Source organism: Pleurodeles waltl, chromosome 5 (assembly GCF_031143425.1).
Source record: "Pleurodeles waltl isolate 20211129_DDA chromosome 5, aPleWal1.hap1.20221129, whole genome shotgun sequence".
Taxonomy (NCBI): Eukaryota; Metazoa; Chordata; class Amphibia; order Caudata; family Salamandridae; genus Pleurodeles; species Pleurodeles waltl.
Genome location: NC_090444.1, coordinates 1,323,999,731 through 1,324,021,028, shown reverse-complemented (window position 1 = coordinate 1,324,021,028; position 21,298 = coordinate 1,323,999,731). Strand labels below are relative to the sequence as shown.

General features: G+C 48.0%; 1 protein-coding gene across 9 annotated transcripts in view; it reads right to left on the bottom strand.

The window, feature by feature from the left end:
- The window catches only part of SYNCRIP (synaptotagmin binding cytoplasmic RNA interacting protein), a 392,640-nt gene that overhangs the window by 57,420 nt on the left and 313,922 nt on the right, over positions 1–21,298 (bottom strand). The window lies entirely within an intron of this gene.

The following is a 21,298-nucleotide window of genomic DNA, read 5'->3' as shown; positions in this document are numbered from 1 at the left end:
ATTTATTGTGCTGAGAAGTTTGATACCAAACTTCCCAGTTTTCAGTGTAGCCATTATGGTGCTGTGGAGTCCGTGTTTGACAGACTCCCAGACCATATACTCTTATGGCTACCCTGCACTTACAATGTCTAAGGTTTGGCTTAGACACTGTAGGGGCACAGTACTCATGCACTGGTGCCCTCACCTATGGTATAGTGCACCCTGCCTTAGGGCTGTAAGGTCTACTAGAGGGGTGACTTATCTATACTGCATAGGCAGTGTGAGGTTGGCATGGCACCCTGAGGGGAGTGCCATGTCGACTTACTCGTTTTGTTCTCACCAGCACACACAAGCTGGCAAGCAGTGTCTGTGCTGAGTGAGGGGTCCCCAGGGTGGCATAAGATATGCTGCAGCCCTTAGAGACCTTCCCTGGCATCAGGGCCCTTGGTACCAGGGGTACCAGTTACAAGGGACTTACCTGGATGCCAGGGTGTGCCAATTGGGGAATCAAAAGTACAGGTTAGGGAAAGAACACTGGTGCTGGGGCCTGGTTAGCAGGCCTCAGCATACTTTCAATTCAAAACATAGCATCAGCAAAGGCAAAAAGTCAGGGGGTAACCATGCCAAGGAGGCATTTCCTTACAAGTAACTAACCTTTTCTTTTCAGATCTCTCCCCCTGCTGTTCCCTACCCTAATACCATTACCGCCGACTGGCTTCATCATAACTCTGTGCTATAATAGCTTTCTGAGTTGGTGACGCCGGAAGGTGGCCCTTTTGTTCAGCGACGTGCAGATCCCGAGGAAAGGACACTATGACATTAGCACATAATTTGCTGTACTGTAGTTTCATGGGGTCAATATGTTTAGGCATGCAGTAGCAAACAAAGCGCTTCCACGTTGCAGCATAACAAGCTCTAGTAGGTCTATGGGCTTCCCATCCATAAACTTTCCAGGCAAGCCTAGATAACCAATCTCTATGACTTCAGGAGCCATATCGCAAGGGTGAGTGACTTGGGAACTGGATGCTGGATTTGTCCTTGATTTTGCGTGAGATGCTCCGGTCTGTTGGGGAGCTCCTTGTCGGGGACCACAGAGATCCACAAGTATGGTGAACCAAGCCTGGCATGCCTAAGTGGGAACCACAAGGATCATGGTGAGAGATGTTTGCCTGATCTTCCGAACCAGAAATGGAACTAGAGGTTGAGGTGGTAAAGTTTAGGCAAATACTATATCAAAATGAGATGTGTGCACACAGAGTCCAGGGGTTCCCCAGGAGGATAAAGTAGATAATACTAAAGCTCTCTTTTGTGGTAGTGTTCTTGAGCAGTTAGGCTTATCAGAGGGTAGTGCAAAGCATTTGTTGTAGACACAGACAATAGAAGAAGCACACATTCAATGACTTAACCCCAGACCAATGTTTTTTATATAGCAAAACTATATTTATTTTGTTAATTTCTAGAACCACAAGATTCAGGTTGCAGGTAAGTACATAAAGTAAGGAAAATGTCACTTACCCAGTGTACATCTGTTCGTGGCATTAGTCGCTGCAGATTCACATGCTGTGCATAGTCCGCCGTCTGGTGTTGGGTCGGAGTGTTACAAGTTGTTTTTCTTCGAAGAAGTCTTTTCGAGTCACGAGACCGAGGGACTCCTCCTCCTTTGTTTCCATTGCGCATGGGCGTCGACTCCATCTTAGATTGTTTTCCCCGCAGAGGGTGAGGTAGGAGTTGTGTATGTTAGTAATAGTGCCCATGCAATGGAATGAATAAGTATGTACAAAATAAAGGTTAATGTAATATATTTACAAATGTACAAATGTTGGATATTACTTCCAAACGGCTACAGGCTCCCGGGGAGGGGGGTGGGCGCATGTGAATCTGCAGCGACTAATGCCACGAACAGATGTACACTGGGTAAGTGACATTTTCCGTTCGGTGGCATGTGTAGCTGCAGATACACATGCTGTGCATAGACTAGTAAGCAGTTATCTCCCCAAAAGCGGTGGTTCAGCCTGTAGGAGTGGAAGTAGTTTGAAATAAAGTTCTTAGTACAGCTTGACCTACTGTGGCTTGTTGTGCGGATAGCACGTCTACACAGTAGTGCTTAGTAAATGTGTGAGGCGTAGACCATGTTGCTGCCTTACATATCATGCATTGGAATGTTTCCTAGGAAGGCCATTGTGGCGCCTTTCTTCCTGGTTGAGTGTGCCTTTGGTGCAATAGGCAGCTCTCTCTTTGCTTTAAGGTAGCAGGTTTGGATGCACTTAACTATCCATCTGGCTATACCTTGTTTTGATATTGGGTTTCCTGTATGAGGTTTTTGAAATGCAATAAATAGTTGTTTTGTTTTTCTAATTGGTTTTGTTCTGTCAATGTAGTACATTAGTGCCCTTTTGATGTCTAATGTATGTAGTGCCCTTTCAGCTATTGAGTCTGGCTGTGGAAAGAACACTGGTAGTTCTACAGTTTGATTTAAGTGGAACAGTGAGATAACTTTTGGTAAGAATTTTGGATTGGTTCTTAGAACTACTTTATTTTTGTGTATTTGAATAAATGGTTCTTGTATAGTAAACGCCTGAATTTCACTTACTCTTCTTAGAGATGTAATGGCGATGAGAAATGCAACTTTCCACGTTAGGTATTGTATTTCGCAAGAATGCATGGGTTCAAAAGGTGGACCCATGAGTCTTGTTAACCCCTTCCCCGCCACGGACGTAATGGTTACGTCCATGGCAGCGCCCGTGTGGCGCCATGGACGTAACCATTACGTCCAGGGACTGGCAGTCGGGGGAAGCGCGCCCCCCAACACCCCCAGGCCAGGGCTGAAAGGGGAATCCCTTCCCCTTTCACGCCCCCCCCCCCCCCCATGACGTCAGCGCGCGATCGCGCGCTGATTTCATGGAAAGGGGGAATGACGCGCTGGAAGCCATTTGCTTCCAGCGCGTCAAGGGAGAAGGTGAGTATTTCACCTTCCTGCGGGGTGGGGGTGCTCTCAGAGAGGCATCGAGGGAAAGGAAAGGGTTTTCCTTTCCCTCGATGTCTCTGAGCATTCCTGCTGCCCGATCGCGATGCGATCGGGCAGCAGGAATGCCCACTAGACACCAGGGATTTCAGTATGTGTGTGTGTGTGTGTGTGTGAATATTAGTGTAGGGGAGCGACCCCTTGGGCAAGGGTCGCTCCCCTTTGGGGGCACATGCATTTTACGTCGTTTCTGCCCCCCCTGGGGGCAGATTGGCCCTATTTTTAGGCCGATCTGCCCCCAAGGGGGGCAGAAAGCCACTAGACACCAGGGATTTTATTGTTGCTTTGTATTTTTTGTGTTGGGGGGCGGCCCCTTGGGCAAGGGTCGCTCCCCTTTGGGGGCACATGTATTTTACGTCGTTTCTGCCCCCCCTGGGGGCAGATTGGCCCTATTTTTAGGCCGATCTGCCCCCAAGGGGGGCAGAAAGCCACTAGACACCAGGGATTTTATTGTTGATTTGTATTTTTTGTGTTGGGGGGCGGCCCCTTGGGCAAGGGTCGCTCCCCTTTGGGGGCAAATGTATTTTACGTCGTTTCTGCCCCCCCTGGGGGCAGATTGGCCCTATTTTTAGGCCGATCTGCAGAAAGCCACTAGACACCAGGGATTTTATTGTTGATGTGTATTTTTTGTGTTGGGGGGCGGCCCCTTGGGCAAGGGTCGCCCCCAGGGGCCCTCATGTATTTTTGGGCAGTTCTGCCCCCCTTGGGGGCAGAGAGGCCTATTTTTTTTAGGCCTTTCTGCCCCCAAGGGGGGCAGAATCCCAATAGCGCCAGAAATAGTATGTATGTATGTGTGCTTTGTGTTGGGGGGTGGCCCCTTGGGCAAGGGTCGCTCCCCCCAGGGGCGCAATGTATTTATTGTCGTTTCTGCCCCCCTTGGGGGCAGATTGGCCCTATTTTTAGGCCGTTCTGCCCCCAAGGGGGGCAGAAAGCCACTAGACACCAGGGATTTTATTGTTGATTTTTATTTTTTGTGTTGGGGGGTGGCCCCTTGGGCAAGGGTCGCCCCCAGGGGCCCACATGTGTTTTTTGGGCAGTTCTGCCCCCCTAGGGGGCAGATATGCCTATTTTTTAGGCCTTTCTGTCCCCAAGGGGGGCAGAATCCCCATAGCGCCAGGGATACTATGTATGTGTGTGTGTGCTTTGTGTGGGGGTGTGGCACCTTGGGCAAGGGTCGCCCCCCCCCCAAAGGGTGCAATGTAATCTGGGCGATTTCTGCCCCCTCCCCTTGGGGGTAGATTGGCCTATTTTTTTTTAGGCCCATCTTCCCCCAAGCAGAGAAGACTAGACACGGGAAAATGAAAAAATGGTTAGTGGCGGAGTGTTTGTCAACTGGCGAAGTATTTGCTTTTATGATAATAACAGTTTTTCTCCTTTTTGTTTTAGTTCAAAGCTTTTGCTGACTTTGCTGTGGCTTGTTGCAGTTTTGGCAGTAGTTGTCCTGCGGTTTGCGTAGTTGCATGTTTTAGGTAAGTAAATAAATTTACTCCAAGTGAGTATTGTTGCAATGCATGAATGACATGTTTGTAGGTGGTGTACTGAATGCAGGATTGTGTGTGAAATTGTCCTTAGAGTTATGCACAATGATTATTGTGTTGTCTTATGTCTAATTTGCTTTTTTTTTTTCACTTTTTAGTGGGATATCGTTGGTGATTGCTGTGGCTGTGCAGAGTAGTTGCTGGTGAGTCAAGCTTTTTCAGGCAAGTGAGCAGTATAGTTTTTGAGTTTATAATTCTTAGTGATAAACCTATACTTTGTTACTTATCTTACACAGTGCTGGTTGTTGGTGGTGTATTTGTCCAGTTAATTTTAGTAGGAAGGATCATGGCCAGCCGTAGGATGACCGCTCAGCAGGTTGTTAGTGTGCTTTTTGAGTCATCTTCTGACCATGAATATGAGACTGACTCTGCATCTGAGGCAGAGGAGGAAGTGCAGGATTCTGGAAGTGAATTTTCTGTCAGAGATGAATCATCTGATGATGAAGCCACTCTCAGTGCTGATGAAGGGCCTGTTTTAGAGGAGGACAGTGATGTGCCAATGGTGCAGGAGCCAGCGGCTGAAAGGCTTCCCATTGGAAGACCTGACGCATGGGTTGCACCAAACATGGAGCAGCCACAGTTGCCTGCGTTTACTGGTTTTCCAGGGTGTCGAGTTAATACGGAAAACTTTTTGCCGTCAACTTTTTTGAGTTGTTTATGGACGATATATTTTTGGAAGAGATTGTTGAGCAGACTAATTTGTATGCAGAGCAGTTTTTGAGGGACAACGCTGCCAGACTTAGGCCACACTCTAGAGCTAGCCGGTGGATTCCCACAAATCTGGAAGAGTTGAAAAAGTTCTTGGGTTTAACTTTTTTGATGGGGCTGATAAGGAAGCCGTCGCTGTCTTCATATTGGTTTACTAGTCCCTTGATGGCAACTGCTATATTTCCTGCCATCATGAGTCGTAACCGGTATGAGCTTCTTCTTCGGATGTTGCATTTTGTAGATAATGCTTTAGCCTTGCCACGAGATCATCCTGATTCTGACCGTCTTTTTAAGATTAGACCTGTCCTTGATCATTTGGTAGATCGGTTTTCAGAGATCTATGTTCCAGGGAAAGAAATATCTGTAGATGAGTCTTTGGTCCTGTTCAAGGGTCGTTTGGTTTTTAGGCAGTACATTCCTAGCAAGAGGGCACGGTATGGAATTAAATTGTATATGCTGTCAGAAAGTAGTACAGGATATGTTTATAATTTCCGGGTCTACACTGGTAGGGATTCCAATATTGACCCCCCTGGTTGTCCTCCCACTTTTGGAGTTAGTGAGAAAATTGTGTGGGAACTTGGTAGACGACTGTTTAACAAAGGTCACCATTTATATGTAGATAACTTCTACACTGGAGTTCGGTTGTTCAAGGAGTTGTTCTGAGTGGACACTGTTGCTTGTGGCACAATCCGCTCTAATCGGAAAGGCTATCCAAAAGAGCTTGTCTGTAAAAAACTTGAGAAGGGACAGTGCAGTGCCTTGCGGAATGATGAGCTGCTAGCTCTGAAATTTGTAGACAAGAGGGATGTATACATGCTAAGCACCATCCATGATGAGAGTACTTCACCTGTGGCTGTTTGGGGTCAGGTTGCCGAAGTGCGCAAACCTGTGTGCATCTTAGACTATAATAAGCACATGGGTGGTGTTGATAGAGTAGATCAGAGGTTAGAACCTTACACTGCTGCTCGTAAGTCTTATGTGTGGTATAAGAAATTAGCGCTTCACTTGTTCCACTTGGCAACTTTTAATGCTTTTGTTGTGTTTAAGGATAGTTCTCCAGAGTCAAGGATGACATTTGTGAAATTTCAGGAGTCTATCATAGCTAGCCTTGTTGTGCTGGAACAGGCAAGAGTTCCTAGAGAAGCAGTGGTGGAGGATGTGGCTAGATTGAAAGATCGTCACTTTGCGGAGCACATTCCTCCCACGGCCAAAAAAAACTTTCCTGCTAAGAGATGTAGAGTCTGTGCTCGAAGAGGTATCAGGAAGGAGACTAGGATGTACTGCCCTGATTGTCCTTCAAAGCCTGGGCTGTGTGTGGGTGGCTGTTTCAGGAGCTACCACACACAGAAGAATTATTGGGAAATTCCGTGAGCGTAAACTGGTGTTTTATATTTTTATATGTTCGGTTTCACGGTTGGCATTAGTCATGTATTCAGTTAGAGCTTTTGTGTTTGTAGTTTTGTACTAATTTATGATTAGTGGTTTCTTTGTTGTTTAAAAACAAAAAAAAGGGGATGGCATGTGTAGAGTGGCGCTTGGCTGGCGGCGTGGGTGTGGTGGCGCTTGGCTGGCGGTGTGTGTGGGGTGGCGCTTGGCTGGCGGTGTGTGTGGGGTGGCGCTGGGCTGGCGGTGTGTGTGGGGTGGCGCTGGGCTGGTGGTGTGTGTGGGGTGGCGCTGGGCTGGTGGTGTGGCGCTTGGCTGGCAGTGCCGGCCAAACGCCAGTCCACACACTCATCAGCTGGTGTGATTGCTGTATCAGGCATGTGAGCGTATGAAAGTGATGGGCCCTTGACTGGCGCTGTCTGTGGATGCGAGTCTTGTAATGTGCTGGGCCCGTGGCTGGCGGCGTGAATGGTCTAGTGCATGTCATGTATGAAAGGTGTGTGAATGGACTGTAAAGCGGTTGGTGCCTTGTCGTGGCTTTACAGCTCACGAGCTGTGAGTCATTGGTTCAGTTTTTTGGCCTTTCAGTTATTACCAGTGCATTTCACTTTTGTGAAATCTCTTGTTAATAAAATTTGATCTACTGAACCATCACTCACCCTTGTGCCAAATCCAACCAGTATGTGTGGTACAAATGACAAAACCTGCTCCGCTGTAATCAGGCGTCGCAGCACACTTGAGACACGCTAGGTGCCTCAGGTGGGACCCCGATGATGAAGCATGCCACCAACTTGGTTGGTGGGTGAGGGGTCTTCTTCACATAACCTAAGTGTGTTTCTTTTCACAATTTTAGTGTTTGGCACATCACGGACGTATGTGCACACATCAAAGTGATATATTCCAAAAATACCTGTGTTTGGGGGGGGGGAGGGCCCACCTATGTTTTTGGTCCTGGGTGCGGCCGTCATGTAGGGAAACCTACAAAACCCAGAAACTTTTTAAAACTAGGCACCCCAAGGAGTCTAGGGAGGTGTGGCTTGTGTGGCTCCCCCAACATTTTCTTACCCAGACTCCTCTGTAAACCTCACAATTTGCATAAAAAAGCATATTTTCCTGATTTTTCTTAGTAGGATCACCGCTCCAGCACATAATTTCTACTCCCCAGTTTTCTCCTCAGTCTCCCAAGTAAAATGACACCTCACTTATGTGGGTCCCCAAAGCAGAGTCCGTCTAAAGATGTATAAAAGAATATGCCCATATAAACTTGCTGTGCTATCCCTTCTATCCCTTCAGGTTTTGGGCCTTATTATGTTGCAGGCACCTGGGCCACCCACACAAGTGAGGTATCATTTTTATCGGGAGACTTGGGGGAACGCTGGGTGGAAGGAAATTTGTGGCTCCTATCAGATTCCAGAACTTTCTACCACAGAAATGTGAGGAACATGTGTTTTTTTAGCCAAATTTTGAGGTTTGCAAAGGATTCTGGGTAACAGAACCTGGTCCGAGCCCCGCAAGTCACCCCTCCTTGGATTCCCCTAGGTCTCTAGTTTTCAGAAATGCACAGGTTTGGTAGGTTTCCCTAGGTGCTGGCTGAGCTAGAGGCCAAAATCTACAGGTAGGCACTTCGCAAAAAACACCTCTGTTTTTTTCCAAAATTTAGGATGTGTCCACGTTGCGCTTTGGGGTGTTTCCTGTCGCCGGCGCTAGGCCTACCCACGCAAGTGAGGTATCATTTTTATCGGGAGACTTGGGGGAACACTGGGTGGAAGGAAATTTGTAGCTCCTCTCAGATTCCAGAACTTTCTGCCACAGAAATGTGAGGAACATGTGTTTTTTTAGCCAAATTTTGAGGTTTGCAAAGGATTCTGGGCAACAGAACCTCGTCCGAGCCACACAAGTCACCCCTCCTTGGATTCCCCTAGGTCTCTAGTTTTCAGAAATGCATAGGTTTGGTAGGTTTCCCTAGGTGGCGGCTGAGCTAGAGGCCAAAATCTACAGGTAGTCACTTTGCTAAAAACAGCTCTGTTTTCTGTGATATGTCCACGTTGTGTTTTGGGGCATATCCTGTCGCGGGCGCTAGGCCTACCCACACAAGTGAGGTATCATTTTTATCGGGATACGTGGGGGAACGCTAGGTGGAAGGAAATTTGTGGCTCCTCTCAGATTCCAGAACTTTCTGCCACAGAAATGTGAGGAACATGTGTTTTTTAGCCAAATTTTGAGGTTTGCAAAGGATTCTGGGTAACAGAACCTGGTCCGAGCCACACAAGTCACCCCTCCTTGGATTCCCCTAGGTCTCTAGTTTTCAGAAATGCACAGGTTTGGTAGGTTTCCCTAGGTGCCGGCTGAGCTAGAGGCCAAAATCTACAGGTAGTCACTTTGCTAAAAACAGCTCTGTTTTCTGTGATGTGTCCACGTTGTGTTTTGGGGCATATCCTGTCGCGGGCGCTAGGCCTACCCAAACAAGTGAGGTATCATTTTTATCGGGAGACTTGGGGGAACATAGAATAGCAAAACAAGTGTTATTGCCCCTTGTCTTTCTCTACATTTATTCCTTCCAAATATAGGGGTGTGTGTAAAAAAGACATCTATTTGAGAAATTCCATGTAATTCACGTGCTACTATGGTCACCCCGGAATTCAGAGATGTGCAAATAACCACTGCTCCTCAACACCTTATCTTGTGCCCTTTTTGGAAATGCAAAGGTTTTCTTGATAGCTATTTTTTACTCCTTATATTTCAGCAAATTAATTACTGTATACCCGGTATAGAATGAAAACGCACTGCAGGGTGCAGCTCATTTATTGGCTCTGGGTTCCTCGGGTTCTTGATGAACCTACAAACCCTATATATCCCCGCAACCAGAGGAGTCCAGCAGACGTAACGGTATATTGCTTTCGATAATCTGACATTGCAGGGAAAAGTTACAGAGTAAAAAGTAGAGAAAAATTTATGTTTTTTTCACCTCAATTTCAATATTTTTCTTTTTCAGCTGTTATTTTCTGTAGGAAACCCTTGTAGGATCTACACAAATGACCCCTTGCTGAATTCAGAATTTTGTCTACTTTTCAGAAATGTTTAGGTTTCTGGGATCCAGCATTGGTTTCATGACCATTCCGGTCACTGACTGGAAGGAGGCTGAAAGCACAAAAAATTGCACAAACGGGGTATGCCCCAGTAAAATGCCAAAATTGTGTTGAAAAATTGGGTTTTCGGATTCAAGTCTGCCTGTTCCTGAAAGCTGGGAAGCTGCTGAGTTTAGCACCGCAAACCCTTTGTTGATGCCATTTTCAGGGGAAAAACCACAAGCCTTCTTCTGCAGCCCCTTTTTCCAATTTTTTTGAAAAAAACGAAATTTTCACTGTATTTTGGCCAATTTCTTGGCCTCCTTCAGGGGAACCCACAAAGTCTGGGTACCTTTAGAATCGCTAGGATGTTGGAAAAAAAGGACGCAAATTTGGCTTGGTTAGCTTATGTGGACAAAAAGTTATGAGGGCCTAAGCGCGAACTGCCCCAAATAGGCAAAAAAAGGCCTGGCACAGGAGGGGGAAAAGGCCTGGCAGCGAAGTGGTTAAGACAATGTTGAGGTTCCATGAAGGAACAGGTGGTGTTCTTGGTGGTATAATTCTCTTTAGGCCTTCCATGAATGCTTTAATGACAGGTATTCTAAACAGTGAAGTTGAATGAGTAATCTGCAGGTATGCAGATATTGCTGCGAGATGTATCTTTATGGAAGAGAAGGCCAGATTTGATTTCTGCAGATGTAGTAAGTATCCTACTACATCCGTTGGAGATGCATGTAATGGTTGAATTTGATTGTTATGGCAGTAGCAAACAAATCTTTTCCATTTACTTGCATAGCAGTGTCTAGTGGATGGCCTTCTAGCTTGTTTTATGACCTCCATACATTCTTGTGTGAGGTTTAAGTGTCCAAATTCTAGGATTTCAGGAGCCAAATTGCTAGATTCAGCGATGCTGGGTTTGGATGCCTGATTTGTTGTCTGTGCTGTGTTAACAGATCTGGTCTGTTGGGTAGTTTGACATGAGGCACTACTGACAGGTCTAGTAGTGTTGTATACCAAGGTTGTCTTGCCCATGTTGGTGTTATTAGTATAAGTTTGAGTTTGTTTTGACTCAATCTGTTTACTAGATATGGAAGAAGAGGGAGAGGGGGGAAAAACGTACGCAAATATCCCTGACCAATTCATCCATAGAGCATTGCCTTGAGACTGCTGGTGTGGGTACCTGGATGCGAAGTTTTGGCATTTTGCGTTCTCTTTTGTTGCAAATAGGTCTATTTGAGGTGTTCCCCAAATTTGGAAGTAAGAGTTTAGAATTTGGGGGTGAATCTCCCATTTGTGTACTTGTTGGTGATCACGAGAGAGATTGTCTGCTAGCTGATTCTGGATCCCTGGAATAAACTGTGCTATTAGGCGAATGTGGTTGTGAATTGCCCACTGCCATATCCTTTGTGCTAGGAGACACAGCTGTGTCGAGTGTGTTCCCCCCTGTTTGTTTAGATAATACATTGTTGTCATGTTGTCTGTTTTGACAAGAATGTATTTGTGGATTATGATGGGTTGAAATGCTTTCAACGCTAGGAATACCGCTAACAATTCGAGGTGATTTATATGAAGCCTTTTTTGATGTACGTCCCATTGCCCTTGGATGCTGTGTTGATTGAGGTGTGCTCCCCACCCTGTCATGGAAGCATCTGTAGTTATCACGTATTGTGGCACTGGGTCCTGGAAAGGCCGCCCTTTGTTTAAATTTATGCTGTTCCACCATTGAAGCGAGATGTATGTTTGGCGGTCTATCAACACCAGATCTAGAAGTTGACCCTGTGCATGTGACTATTGTGATGCTAGGCACTGTTGTAAGGGCCTCATATGCAATCTTGCGTTTGGGACAATGGCTATGCATGAGGACATCATGCCTAGGAGTTTTAACACCATCTTTGCATGTATTTTTTGTGTTGGATACATGGCTCGTATGACTTTGTGAAAATTTTGAACCCTTTGTGGACTTGGAGTGGCAATCCCTTTTATTGTGTTGATTGTCGCTCCTAAGTATTGCTGTGTTTGGCACGGCAGAATGTGTGATTTTGTATAGTTGATGGAGAACCCTAGTTTGTAGAGGGTTTGTATGACATAATCTGTGTGGTGTGAACACCTTGTTAGGGAGTTGGTCTTGATTAGCCAATCGTCTAGGTAGGGGAACACGTGTATTTGCTGCCTTCTGATATGTGCAGCGACTACTGCTAGACATTTTGTGAAGACTCTCGGTGCAGTTGTTATACCAAACGGCAACACTTTGAATTGGTAATGTATTCCCTTGAATACGAACCTTAGGTATTTCCTGTGCGAGGGATGTATTGGTATGTGGAAATACGCGTCTTTTAGGTCTAAGGTTGTCATGTAGTCTTGCTGTTTCAACAGTGGTAATACGTCCTGTAGCGTGACCATGTGAAAATGTTCCGATTTGATGTAGGTGTTTAGTATTCTGAGATCTAAGATTGGTCTCAGTGTTTTGTCTTTCTTTGGTATTAGAAAGTACAGTGAGTAAACTCCTGTGTTTCTTTGTGGACCTGGTACGATTTCTATTGCGTCTTTTTGTAGTAATGCTTGAACTTCCAGATCTAGCAGGTCTAAATGCTGTTTTGACATATTCTGTGCTTTTGGTGGGACGTTTGGAGGGAATTGGAGAAATTCTATGCAATAACCATGCCGGATAATTGCTAAGACCCAAGTGTCTGTTGTTATCTCCTCCCAAAATTTGTAGAACTGGCTTAGTCTTCCCCCCACTGGTGTTGTGTGAAGGGGTTGAGTGACTTGTGAGTCACTGTTTGTTTGGCGGGGTTTTGGGGCCCTGAAATTTTCCCCGGTTTCTAGGGAATTGTCCCCCTCCGTATTGGCCCCGAAAGCCTCCCCTTTGGTACTGTCCCTGGTAGGTAGACGGTGTTGTTTGTGAGGTACTGGTTTGTGTGGCTTGACCTCGAAACCCCCTTCTGAAGGTTGCTTTACGAAAGGTCCCGAAAGTGCCTCTGCCCTGCGGGGAATAGAGTGCGCCCATGGCCTTAGCTGTGTCCGTGTCTTTTTTCAATTTCTCAATTGCCGTGTCAACTTCGGGTCCAAACAATTGTTGTTCATTGAACGGCATATTGAGCACTGCCTGTTGTATCTTGGGCTTGAAGCCTGATGTGCGCAACCATGCATGCCTCCTTATGGTTACCGCGGTATTGATTGTTCTTGCAGCTGTATCCGCTGCATCCATAGCGGAACGTATTTGGTTGCTGAAGATATTTTGTCCCTCCTCAACCACTTGTTTTGCCCGTTTCTGGAGTTCTTTGGGTAGATGCTCGATGAGATGCTGCATCTCGTCCCAATGGGCTCTGTCATAACGCGCTAGGAGCGCCTGCGAGTTAGCGATGCGCCACTGGTTTGCAGCTTGTACTGCAACCCTTTCGCCAGCTGCGTCGAACTTGCGGCTCTCTTTGTCCGGAGGTGGTGCGTCGCCTGAAGTGTGCGAGTTGGCCCTTTTACGAGCTGCTCCTACTACAACTGAATCTGGTGGCAGTTGTGATGTGATAAAAGCAGGGTCCGTGGGTGGTGCTTTATATTTTTTCTCCACCCTTGGAGTTATCGCTCTGCTTTTGACAGGTTCTTTAAAGATCTGTTTTGAGTGCCTTAGCATTCCTGGGAGCATAGGAAGGCTTTGATAATTGCTATGGGTGGAGGAGAGGGTGTTGAAAAGGAAGTCATCCTCGACGGGCTCTGAGTGTAACGACACGTTAGGGAACTCTGCTGCCCTAGCTACCACCTGTGCATACGCTGTACTGTCCTCAGGTGGTGAGGGCTTGGTAGGGTACGCCTCAGGGCTATTGTCTGATACTGGGGCGTCATAGAGATCCCACGCATCTTGGTCATCTTGGCTCATGGTGGTATGAGCTGGTGAATGTGACGGAGTCTGTGCCGGTGATGTATGAGTTATTTGTGGTGGAGAGGGTGGTGGAGTTACCTTCTTTACCACTTTTCCTTGTGGTGTCTTTTCATGAGTTTGGAAATCAAGTTTCCTTTTTCTCCTGATTGGGGGAAGAGTGCTGATCTTCCCTGTACCACTTTGTATGAAGATCCGTTTTTGGGTGTGGTCTACATCTGTGGTTTGTAACTCTTCTTCAAACCTATGTTTGCGCATTTGGGAGGACAGTGATTGTTCCTCTGAGTACGAACTGGCTGTTGGTTCGGTTGCTGGGCGTTTTGGCACCGAAACTGTTTCTTTGGTTGTTTTCGGCTCCGACGAGAATTCTCTCTTTTTTGGCGTCGAACTTTCTCGGCGTCGACCATCCTCGGTGCCGCTGTCTCTGGGCCGAGCAGCCTCGGTTCACTGTCTGTGCCGACTTTTTTCAGCAACACTTTCTCGGTCCCGAGAGTGCTGCGTGCCTGTGTCTCGACCCGAGTCGGACGATCTCGGCACCAGTTCGGCCTTTTTCGGTGCCGATGGACGGTCACCTACTTTATGGGTTGTGCAATGGCCTGCCGGCAGTGGCGTCCCCTGGGCCTTGTCTGTTTTACCGTGTGGTGCTTGCTTCGACGTCCTACTCACGGTTTCCTCGACGTCAAATTCATGGATGGAGAAGGTTTCTTCTTCTTCTCCCTGTTCCTCGAACCCTTGTCGTTCTGTCGGCGCAGACGCCATCTGCAACCGTCTGGCTCTTCGGTCACAGAGCGTTTTTCTGGACCGAAACGCTCGTCAGGCCTCACACGTTTCTTCCTTGTGCTCGGGTGACAGGTACAAGTTACAGACCAAATGTTGGTCTGTATAGGGGTATTTACTGTGGCATTTAGGACAGAATCGGAACGGGGTCTGTTCCATCAGTGTCGATGTTGCACGCGGTCGGGCCGACCAGGCCCCGACGGGGGATCGAAATTACCCCGAAGGGCTACTGGAGCTCTTGAATATTCGGTGTCGACTCTAATCTAACCAGATACCGAACGAAACAATACCAACGTAGTTTTCCGAAGTTATGACTATCTTTCCGTCCCGAAACACGGAGCGAAAAGGAACACGTCCGAACCCGATGGCGGAAAAAAAACAATCTAAGATGGAGTCGACGCCCATGCGCAATGGAAACAAAGGAGGAGGAGTCCCTCGGTCTCGTGACTCGAAAAGACTTCTTCGAAGAAAAACAACTTGTAACACTCCGACCCAACACCAGACGGCGGACTATGCACAGCATGTGTATATGCAGCTACACATGCCACCGAACTAAGTATTTCACATATGTATCAATACCATTTTGATTGGAATTGGTAAGTTGTACAGTTTTTGAATAAATGTCAATAATCTGTTTTAAAAGTTGACAATTTTCAGAACAATTCCTGGGGGAAGAAAAGTTAGTACATTTTACAGGTAAGTACAACACTTAAAAGTTCCAGTTTCCAGGGTTTAGGAATCCGCTGGTTGGGGTTCAAGTTAATCCCAAACACCCACCATCAGCAACATGGGCAAGTTTAACTTGGGCTCCTATGGAGACTTGGGGCACTCTTTTTCAGATCTGCTGGAGGTTAAGTACCCGCATTTTCGGAGGACAGACCTGGGGGGGGGGGGGGGGGGGGACGGACGGACAGAGGAGCACTTGGGGAGCCACAAGAAGGCACCAAACTCACACCCTCGCCAGCAAAAGGGTGGCCAGGTGCAGGGTGCAAACAGAGCATCAGGCTCCCCATGCTTTCCTATGAGGGGATCCCGGGGGTCACTTAGATGCTGCAGGCTGGGCCCAGGGGGTCAGTTCTGGAAAACTACAGGCTGGACAAGTAAGAGGGCCGCCTATGGAATGTTGCTGCACCGGAGGTAAGGTTCTCCAAGGCTTGGGTGCTGCGAGTGCAGTGTACCTTCTGGCATCTGATATCTTCATCCGGAGCTTTAGCGGTCAGGGGTGTCCTCTGGATTCACACTGCAGGAGTCATCCTGGGGAACAAGAGGTCAACCCAAGGTGGGCACTTGCTCAGAATCGCCTGGAGATTCATTCTAGCATGCTGGGCCACCTGGACACGCGCCGTGGGCGTTGGGTGCAGAGTGGTCACGACTCCTGGACCTGGGGATGCTCTGAAGTCCTTAGATGTGTCTTTTGGACAGGGCCGCAGTCCACAGGAGTTCTTCATCCTCTGTGATGCAGGAGGTCCTCTGGAAGCTTGGCAGAGGTCACTGGACCCACAGGATGCATCACTTTCTTTTGTAGGTTCTTTGCAGCAGGAGACAGGCCGGTAGGGCTTGGGCCAAGTCAGTTTTAGTCTTCCCTCTTCTCTGCTAGGGCTTCAGCTTAGCAGTCCTTCTTTCTTCATGTGAGGTCTCCAGGAATCTGACGACTTGGTTCAGGGGAGCCCTTAAATCCTGGATTAAGAGACATTACAGTAGTCAGAAGGCAGTAGCCAATGGCCCAAAGGGTTGCTACACCCATCTTTTGTCCATTCCCTTTGGGTAGGGGGACACAAACCTAACCCAATTGGTCCTTGTCCTCCAAATTAAGATGGAGGATTCTGCCGGGTGGGGGTCTCCTCAGCCCTGGACACCTTAGGGGTGGTCACCCCTTCCAGCTTTCCCTAATTTTGGCACAAACCAGTCAGTCCTGCACCAAAATATTAGGTAAAATACACAGGGTTTCTCTAAGATGCCCTTTGGGTATATTGTTCAATAAATCAAACACTGGCAGTGTGGGTTTATTGTGCTGAGAAGTTCCATACCAAACTTCCCAGTATTCAGTGAAGCCATTTAGGAGCTGTGGAGTTCGTAATGACAAACTCCCTGACCATATACTCAATATGGCTACACTGCACTTACAATATCTAAGAATGGACTAAGACACTGTAGAGGCACATTGCTCATGCAGCTATGCCCTCACCTGTGGTATAGTGCACCCTGCCTTAGGCCTGTAAGACTGGCTAGGACTACCTATGCCACAAGCAGTGTTTTGTGGGGCTAGTGCCCTTTGTCTTTTTCTCCTCACCTGCACACAAGCTGTAAAGGCAGAGTGTATGTGCTTAGTGATGGCTCCCCCATGGTGGCATAATGTACAAGTTACTTAACTTCGGTAACAAAATATCTGGTAGAGACATATTCCAGTTGCAGATTCTTTACTTTAGAATTTTCCCCCAGGCGTCAGACTGGATCTGGAGATTTTTTCTTCGAGCAATACCCTTGCACGTCAGTAAGTTGGTGTTGGTCGACTCGGCTGGTGTCGTAGTCCCCGTGAGAGTGGTACATAGACACCGCCTCAGCGTAAGAATTAGAGGAGTTACTCTATTTCATCCAAATGAGCGCTGTCGTACTGGGCTAGTAAGGCTTAAAATTTGGTGATACGTCAATTAGTGGCCTGTGTCATGAGTCTCTTGCTTGCAATATCCATCTTTTTACTCTCCTTAGGTGGAGGAGAGTCACCAGTGGCCTAACTATTTGCCCGCTTACGAACTGCTGTTGCTACAAAAGACTCTGGTGGAACTTGAAACCTGATGTAGAGCAGATCAGAGTGGGCTGCCTTGAAATTTTGTATCCCCCCCCCCCATGGAGTTTAAACTCTAGAGCAGACAGGCACATTAAAAATATCTTCGGCATGGCGAAGCACGTCAGGGAGCTTGGGGAGATATTATATATCCCTGTGAGTGGAAGTCAGTCTGCCAAACAGGAATTTCTGCTTGATGGGCTCCTTATGCAGCTCCATGTTTTGGAACGCAGCTGCCCTAGTGTAGGAAGTTGGCTCTGTATGTGCTATTTCAAAGTAAGGAATAGCATGCACAGAGTCCAAGGGTTCCCCTTAGAGGTAAAATAGTGGTAAAAATAGATAATACTAATGCTCTATTTTGTGGTAGTGTGGTCGAGCAGTAGGCTTACCCAAGGAGTAGTGTTAAGCATTTGTTGTACATACACATAGACAATAAATGAGGTACACACACTCAGAGACAAATCCAGCCAATAGGTTTTTATATAGAAAAATATCTTTTCTTAGTTTATTTTAAGAACCACAGGTTCAAATTCTACATGTAATATCTCATTCGAAAGGTATTGCAGGTAAGTACTTTAGGAACTTCAAATCATTTCAATTGCATGTATACTTTTCAAGTTATTCACAAATAGCTATTTCAAAAGTGGACACTTAGTGCAATTTTCACAGTTCCTGGGGGAGGTAAGTTTTTGTTAGTTTTACCAGGTAAGTAAGACACTTACAGGGTTCAGTTCTTGGTCCAAGGTAGCCCACCGTTGGGGGTTCAGAGCAACCCCAAAGTCACCACACCAGCAGCTCAGGGCCGGTCAGGTGCAGAGTTCAAAGTGGTGCCCAAAACACATAGGCTAGAATGGAGAGAAGGGGGTGCCCCGGTTCCGGTCTGCTTGCAGGTAAGTACCTGCGTCTTCGGAGGGCAGACCAGGGGGGTTTTGTAGGGCACCGGGGGGGACACAAGTCCACACAGAAATTTCACCCTCAGCAGCGCGGGGGCGGCCGGGTGCAGTGTAGAAACAAGCGTCGGGTTCGCAATGTTAGTCTATGAGAGATCTCGGGATCTCTTCAGCGCTGCAGGCAGGCAAGGGGGGGGTTCCTCGGGGAAACCTCCACTTGATCAAGGGAGAGGGACTCCTGGGGGTCACTCCTCCAGTGAAAGTCCGGTCCTTCAGGTCCTGGGGGCTGCGGGTGCAGGGTCTCTCCCAGGTGTCGGGACTTAGGTTCAAAGAGTCGCGGTCAGGGGAAGCCTCGGGATTCCCTCTGCAGGCGGCGCTGTGGGGGCTCAGGGGGGACAGGTTTTGGTACTCACAGTATCAGAGTAGTCCTGGGGTCCCTCCTGAGGTGTCGGATCTCCACCAGCCGAGTCGGGGTCGCCGGGTGCAGTGTTGCAAGTCTCACGCTTCTTGCGGGGAGCTTGCAGGGTTCTTTCAAAGCTGCTGGAAACAAAGTTGCAGCCTTTCTTGGAGCAGGTCCGCTGTCCTCGGGAGTTTCTTGTCTTTTCAAAGCAGGGGCAGTCCTCAGAGGATGTCGAGGTCGCTGGTCCCTTTGGAAGGCGTCGCTGGAGCAGGATCTTTGGAAGGCAGGAGACAGGCCGGTGAGTTTCTGGAGCCAAGGCAGTTGTCGTCTTCTGGTCTTCCGCTGCAGGGGTTTTCAGCTAGGCAGTCCTTCTTCTTGTAGTTGCAGGAATCTGATTTTCTAGGGTTCAGGGTAGCCCTTAAATACTAAATTTAAGGGCGTGTTTAGGTCTGGGGGGTTAGTAGCCAATGGCTACTAGCCCTGAGGGTGGGTACACCCTCTTTGTGCCTCCTCCCAAGGGGAGGGGGTCACAATCCTAACCCTATTGGGGGAATCCTCCATCTGCAAGATGGAGGATTTCTAAAAGTTAGAGTCACTTCAGCTCAGGACACCTTAGGGGCTGTCCTGACTGGCCAGTGACTCCTCCTTGTTGCTTTCTTTGTTCCCTCCAGCCTTGCCGCCAAAAGTGGGGGCCGTGGCCGGAGGGGGCGGGCAACTCCACTAAGCTGGAGTGCCCTGCTGGGCTGTGACAAAGGGGTGAGCCTTTGAGGCTCACCGCCAGGTGTTACAGCTCCTGCCTGGGGGAGGTGTTAGCATCTCCACCCAGTGCAGGCTTTGTTACTGGCCTCAGAGTGACAAAGGCACTCTCCCCATGGGGCCAGCAACATGTCTCTGGTGTGGCAGGCTGCTGGAACTAGTCAGCCTACACAGACAGTCGGTTAAGTTTCAGGGGGCACCTCTAAGGTGCCCTCTGTGGTGTATTTTACAATAAAATGTACACTGGCATCAGTGTGCATTTATTGTGCTGAGAAGTTTGATACCAAACTTCCCAGTTTTCAGTGTAGCCATTATGGTGCTGTGGAGTTCGTGTTTGACAGACTCCCAGACCATATACTCTTATGGCTACCCTGCACTTACAATGTCTAAGGTTTTGTTTAGACACTGTAGGGGTACCATGCTCATGCACTGGTACCCTCACCTATGGTATAGTGCACCCTGCCTTAGGGCTGTAAGGCCTGCTAGAGGGGTGTCTTACCTATACTGCATAGGCAGTGAGAGGCTGGCATGGCACCCTGAGGGGAGTGCCATGTCGACTTACTCGTTTTGTCCTCACTAGCACACACAAGCTGGCAAGCAGTGTGTCTGTGCTGAGTGAGAGGTTTCCAGGGTGGCATAAGACATGCTGCAGCCCTTAGAGACCTTCCTTGGCATCAGGGCCCTTGGTACTAGAAGTACCAGTTACAAGGGACTTATCTGGATGCCAGGGTCTGCCGATTGTGGATACAAAAGTACAGGTTAGGGAAAGAACACTGGTGCTGGGGCCTGGTTAGCAGGCCTCAGCACACTTTCAATTGTAAACATAGCATCAGCAAAGGCAAAAAGTCAGGGGGCAACCATGCCAAGGAGGCATTTCCTTACACCTAGCTACTACATGTTTGTATGAGGTAGTGCGTCTTCAGGTGGTGAGGGGAGAGCGGGGCAGAGCTGAGAGTCATTTGAAGGAATAGGGTCAGGATCATAAGCGTCCCAAGGTTGTGTGTCATCCTAAGGCCCTGCTTCAGGCCCCAGTGGAAAACAAAGGAGAACCCTGGAGTGTGTAATTTCCAGTTAAGTGTGAAGTGAGGGAATGGGGCGGGAAAGGGGACTGAGGTGAAGATGGAGGCAGAGAAGGTGTAAGAGGAGATGGTGGGGAAGGGCTATGTGGAGGCCTGGTAGTCTTGTCCTTTGTTTTGGCAGGTACAGAAACATCCAAAGCCTCCTGGAAAGAGGTTCCTCTTGGGGAGATACAAGAAAGGAGTGGCAATAATCAGGCCTGTAACAATATGTATTTAGAGGGGGAGCTGATGAGCATCTATGGTTTCTAATATGAGCTTGACTGGAGACAGGGTGGTAGAAGACTACCCCAAGCCTGGAGGTTCAGAGGATTCTGGCTCCGAAGATCTCAGCGCTGAAGATTACGTTCAGTGTGTTCTGGTCGGCACTTAAGTGGAGGCTGAAGGCTGTCAGCTCAGTCCTGAGGCTCGAATTGAAACGGATCTCTCAGTCCGAAGAAACTGAGGTTGATGTCAAGGACTGGGCCTTGACCTTAATGGATGGTTTCAGTGTTGAGCTGGAGGGTGGGGCATACGGAGCAGTCTTTCGTTGCCGACCATGGCCTGGTGGCAGTGATGGACTGTCGACCTCAAGAAGGGGTTGGAAAGCCTTGTTTTAAAGTCTTATGGTGGTGGTAGGAGGGGCCACTGTACTTACGCACTGAGCAGATGTAATTTTATGGCTTTCGATGTCCAACTGGACGTCAGAGTTATCTTAAAAAGAGAGGGTGTTCTCCTCCGGAGTGTGTTCCTCTACAAAGATGTCTGGGGTGTCATCTGGTGTTTTCTGGGCCAGTTCCAGCTGACGTGGTCTTTGGTCCCATAGAGTTTTCTTGGAGCTGAAGGACTTACAGGTGTCACAGTCAGCCTCACGATGATCCGAGGAGAGGCGGAGGTTGCACACAAGATGGTGGTCAGTATGGAGAACTTTGATGTGGCACAGAGGATAGAGGCAGTTTGGAGTCTGTTCCATCAGGGAAGGATTTCTGTTGGTGCCACATGGATTGTAGGCCCAAGGCAGGCTCTGGTGCCCCAAAGGGAAGTCGGGTCAGTGCCTGACCTGACGAAAGAG